The following is a 5,821-nucleotide window of genomic DNA, read 5'->3' as shown; positions in this document are numbered from 1 at the left end:
AGTTTTCAGTCTTTCATCATTAAATATGATGTTAGTTGTGGCTTTTCTTATATGCTTTTTTATTACGTTGAGGAAGTTTCCTACTGTTCCTAGTTTGTAAGTGTTTTTATCAAGAAAATGTGCTGAATTTTCTCAAACCTCTTTTCTATATCCAAATAGTCATGAGGTTTTCTCCCTTCATTCAATATATTTGCATCGTATATATTGAGACATATAGTTGTTATTTCTTCTTTTCTTAGTTGACTGCTGTGGTGGTCTGAAGTGGTATGTATACCAGAAAAACATGTTCTTTTATATTTAAAAAATGTATTTATTTTAATTAGAAAACTTCTAGGTTTACAGAAAAGGTATGCAGAAAATTCAGAGTTCCATATACCTGCCCCATATACATGTTTTTTTAAACATTTTGCATTAGGGTGGTAATTTTGCTACAATTTATGAGAGAATATTATTATAATTGTTCTATTAGCTATAGTCCACAGTTTATGTCAGGTTTCACTGTTGGTATTGTACAGTGAGCTTATTCTAATGTTCTTTTTTTATTTAGCTTCAACTTCTTCCTAATTCTATTATAACACTTTCAATTTGTTTTTCATTTTCAGAGCAACAAGTTTTCATTTTTTCCCAGTAATATAATAACCATTCACAAACTTTGATAAATCAGTTATATATTCTTATATCAGGAACATTTGCCAGTTACACTCTCAGACTTTCTAAAGTTCTTTTAAAGAGAATAAAATTCAGATCAAAAGAGTGTGAGTCACAGAGGAAGCAACGATGATCGGAAATCAATGGAAACTGAAAGTCAGGAGAGACTAGGAGAGGCTGTCTTGTTCTTTTCCATGTGACAAATTAAGGACAAAGGATCACCAGCAGCCAGCTGCAGAATGCCTCTCCTCAAACACTTTGGGGAGAAAGCATCACTGTGATGTACCTTTATTTTGAATTCTTTTAGTCTCAAAATGATGAGCAAATAAATTCCCACTGTTTAAGCAAACCCACTGTACGGTATTTGCTTGAGCAGCCTAGGAAACTAAAGCAACCCCTTTTTCTTTATATAATGATCTTTGTTCCTTGCAACAGTTTTTTAATTTAAGGTCTATTGTATCTGATATTGGTATAAATACCCTAGCTCCATTTTTGCTACTACTTGCATGGTGTCTTTTACAACCTTTCACTTTCAAGCTGCTTCTGCCTTTGAATTTAAGGTCAGTCTCTTGTAAATAGTATGTAGTTGCATCATACTGTTTTATCCTTTCTGCCATTCTCTTCTTTTTACCTAGAGAGTTTAATTCATTTACACTTAGAGTCACTTCTAATAAAGCAAGACATTCTTCTGCTATTTTGGTATTTATTCTTTGCTATTCTTATTTTTCCTTCTACAATTCTTCCAATAATGTCTATATTCATATTTGTTTGCTTTTGTGCAGGGATCCCGTTTCGGGTGGAGGTCCTGCGACTTGCCTTCCACGGACCCGCCTAGGTGCTCTTCATCCGAGTGGAGGGGGAACCTTCCCTGGAGACCGCTTCAGGGAGAGGTATGGGGCGAGACCATTACCCGAAGGATGGTGCAGAGAGCCACTGACAACCACACAAAGGGGGTTAGCAGCAAGAGCGTAGTTTATTCGCAGGAACTCTCTACAGGGGCACGCTCGGTAGGCAAATCCCGAGGAGCCTCCTCGCAGGCGGAAGGGGCTCAACTTATATAGGTACAAGACAATAGGGGGAGTGGCAAAGGCGGGGACAGGAGGGAGCGAGGACCCCCATATGCGGAGGGGAGGTGGCGAGACAGCGGAGGTTTACATATTCATAAGTTGTTATATAATTTTGTGCATGCACAGTCTAGGAATACTAATAACCTATGAGAGTGCAAGACCCAAGTTACTAAGGCACGTGACTAAAGATTGGAGAAGAAGGGCAGGAAGTGGGGTGGGGACAGAGGGAGAGGAACAGAGGTTCGAACTACAGAAAGGTATGCAACAATACCTCTCTTTTTTGTTTTTAAGCAGCGATGCGTCACAAGATAGTCAAGGCAGTAGGTCCACCAGGCTCCCCAGGGGCAGCATGCAGATTAACTAGTGTGCAAATCCCACGCTCCCGCAGGGTGATCAGTCCTGAGGGTGGGCGACGCCGGCTAACCACACCTGCGCTTGCTGCCGGTGACTAGCATCGGAAAACGGATTTTGAAGTTCCAGAGCCGCCAGGGCGAGAAGTTGAGTTTGGTGTTTGTGGTGAGATAACTGTTTGCAAAGACATTTTAAAATTATGAGAATAAGGATTAAGGCGAGAAGGATAATACCATAGCAGATTAAATTAGAAGGTTGAAACAGGGAGGTGAATTTGAGAAGCAAGTCAGAGTATGGAAGAAGAGATTTTAGGGATAGTTATACCTTCTAAGGTTAGAATTTCTGGCTGTAATTTATGGGTCATATTCCAATAGGAGTCATTATAAGCAGTGAAAATCCAGTCACGCAAGGACAATCTGGGAAGGGAATGGTTGACAGGCACCGGGGTAATACAAAAAGAGGTAAAGGGGTATCATCCATCACAGGCAGAGGAGGCAAGTTTATATAAAGCTTCTACATCTAAGGCAATTAAGTCTATTTGCTGCTGAAGATTGAAGACAGCACTGTGCATGAGGTGGTTGATATTGTCTTGAATTCCCACAGCTTTGGCGGCCATCTGGGACACGTTGAGTAGGGTCTCCGCTGTGGTAGATGTTTTAGTAAGGGCCACGGCTGCGACGGTGGAGGCTGCAACGGCTGCAACGATGGCGGCGGCAATGGCGGCTGAGATGCCAAAGTCCCTTTTGTTCCATGCTAGGCTGGAGATGGTCTCGGTTCCTACGGAATAAGGGAGCTGGGGGGCCACCCATGTGGTGGCGTTTACTGGAATCCACAGGAGTCTAGGCTGTATGACTATAAAGACATATTGGAAGGAGGAGTTTAGGAAGTTAGAAAGCATGCAGGATAAAGTAGGCTTGGGTAAGTCTTGACAAAGAAGAAAGTAATAAGGGGGTTTGAGGAAGGGATGGCCTATGACCGGCCGGGATGAGCCGTTTGTCCAGTCTGAAAAATTGGATCGAGGGGAAGTGAAATTTTTAAGAGTACAATTGTCCAGACAGAGGAGCGGGCAAAGGTTTAAACATTGGTATTTTCCACATAGGTACATATTAGAAAAGGTTGGGGCACCCGAAGAAAAGGAGACGTTGGCGTAACTTGGTTCTGAGGGTGGATTAGACTGGTTGTATCCAGAAAAACCTGCTGAAAAGAGAGCGAGTTGTTGCTGTTGGGGGGAATAAACAACATAATCGGGGGGGGTACACGGGGTCCACCTAAACGACGAAGCGGTGGGTTCTTGCTTGGGTGGTTTCGGGCGATTGCAGGGCTTCCCTGGAGGACGAGCTAAGAGGTAAGGAAAGGTTTCATTAGAAGTAAAATTGATAGCCGGAGTAGGGGTGGAAGCATTGGCGAGTCAGATACCAAGGCTTTTGTTTTGATGATCATCCCAGGTGTTGGCGAGGTCCCCAGGTCCTAGAGGAAGACACATGGGAAAGGAGGATTCACATGGAGGGATAGATTTGTTACGGTATATAATGAAATGTAGAGCTTGAAAGGGCGCTGTTATGTTTATATCTAAGGACTGTTGCCTAGGGAGGAGAGAGGTATCGCAGGTGACTGAGAAGTTACAGGAGCTGTGAAAAATAATTGGGAAAGTAGGACTATCTGGCGTTATGAACAGGAGGCCGGGGAGGTTGTGAACCGCTGTCCACAACTCCGACAATGAGACTGCAGGGAGAAGTGTAAGCATAATTAAGAAGATTTGTTTTAAGCTAGGAGGGGGGTTACCACAACATTTTCGAGTTTCATCATAGAGGTGCAGAAGCTGTCGCTTCATTTCCTTCTCTGGGTTGTGGCAGAGAGGCTCTGTAGACTTTAGATCGGCATGGGTTAATTGCCACGCCAGACACCTGGCGTGCCGGCGTACGCGCCTGATGCAAAATGTCCCGTTTCTCCACACCTGAAACAGCCAGACGTTAGGGTCATGACAGTGGCAATGGCCTGAGCTAACGAGGTTTCACTAGAGTCTATATTACTGCAAGCGAGCACCCAGTCATGCATGGCCTTTTCTTTGATGGGCAATATGGCCTGTTTGCAGGCCGGATTTGTGCCTTCAAAAATAAGCTCTTTAGCAAGGGTGGTTTGAGCTTGTTCACCTAGAACTTTGCGCTCACATGTTTCAGTGACTCTTGAGACGAAGGATGCAAAATCTTCGTCCCTGCCTTGTGTAAGCTTGGTAAATTTTTCAGGCTTGGCCGCAGAGCAGGAGCGGAATGCCGGCAGGGCGACTTCCCTTAGTTGCACCCAGAAACCGTTAGGGGCCTGCAGATATACTGCTGGGTCAACATAGGGTCCCATTCCTAAGAAGGCTTCTAGGGGCAGACTTAAGCCCGGGGGACCAGTATGGAATGTCTGTAAGACCTGTTTTTCTGCCTCTGCGTTAAAATGGGCACGCCAGTCAACATATTGACCAGGCGTGAGAATAGCCCGAGCCAAGGAGGTCCAGTCATGGGGAGTGCATAGGTTTGTGGAAATTTCTTCAAGGAGATGGGTGGCATAGGGACTGGCAAACCCATCCTCTTTCACTGCTTTGCGTAACCGCTTGGTGTCCTCTGGATCCAGAGGGTACCAGGGGAGCGGGCGCTGCGGTATAGGGGCCATGTTCATAGGGAAGCAAGCAACCGGTGGCGGCAAAACAGGTTGAGGGGCAACCGGGCCGCTGGATGGGCCAGCATTGCGCGGCCACAATGGCGCTGCCGATTGAGGGGCGGAGGCGCAAAATAATGGGCCTGGGGTGTTCCCCGCTGTATAAGATGGCGGCCAAGATGGCTCCGCCGGCAGGGGGGCCGGGGCACAAGATGGCAGACAGGGTGGGGGCGGAGCACAAGATGGCGCCGCCGGCAAGGAGGCCGGAGCGCAAGATGTCGGACAAGGCTCCTCCCTCGGTGGAGGGGGGGGTAGTCAGGAGGCACTTCCCCTTTTTGGTTGAAAGAGAAGAGGAAGGGCGGGGTAAAGGCACTTCCTGTTTTCTTTGTCTCTGCTCGACAAAGGAGGAAGTCCGCCATCTTGCTCTGTCGCCAGGTTGTTAAGCGTGGGAGGACAGAGCTCGAGCTCATTGTTTAATTGCTCAAATAGGGACTCCGTTTCCAATTCTGAGTCAGAGGACGAGGTCCCGGTACCCGCGGTAAGCGTCTCAGAGATTTTTTTGGTGGATGGAGGACGGGAGCCCTGAAGGGAGGATTGAATGGTGATAAGCGTAGGCAGGAGCCCTGGAGGGAACTTTTATCCTTCGTGCTCCATTTTTTTGGTAACCCGGTCAATAAGTTGATCATAAGTTTGAGGGTCCCAGAGGTGGCAGGTGGTCAGCCACGGATTAAAGGGGAGCAGAAGGTCCCAATAGACTTGCAACTGCCGGACAGAGACTTTACACTTATGCGTGTCTAAAAGCGCGGCAAGCGTGTGGATCTGGGGGGCTTGGGGTTTGGAGATGCGGGTTCCCATGGTAAATGAGTTTAGGGGAAGGCAGCAATGAGGGCGAAAATGGTTAGGGTGCAGAAAAAGGCAACCAGAAGGAGAATCGTTTCCCCCACTGTCCAATCAGGGGGAGTTAAGACATATAAAAAAATGGCCCAAATAACTATGAGGCAGAGTAACAAAAAGGCCCAAAGAAAAATCATATAAGAGGCGTGAAATTTAGAGGGGCCCCTGGCCGTGGAGAAGGGCGGGAGTCCTTACCTGGTCCGCGACGGCCGGATGAAGAG

The sequence above is a fragment of the Tamandua tetradactyla genome, chromosome 16, assembly GCF_023851605.1.
Source record: "Tamandua tetradactyla isolate mTamTet1 chromosome 16, mTamTet1.pri, whole genome shotgun sequence".
Taxonomy (NCBI): domain Eukaryota; kingdom Metazoa; phylum Chordata; class Mammalia; order Pilosa; family Myrmecophagidae; genus Tamandua; species Tamandua tetradactyla.
Note: the sequence above shows the minus strand (reverse complement) of the source record.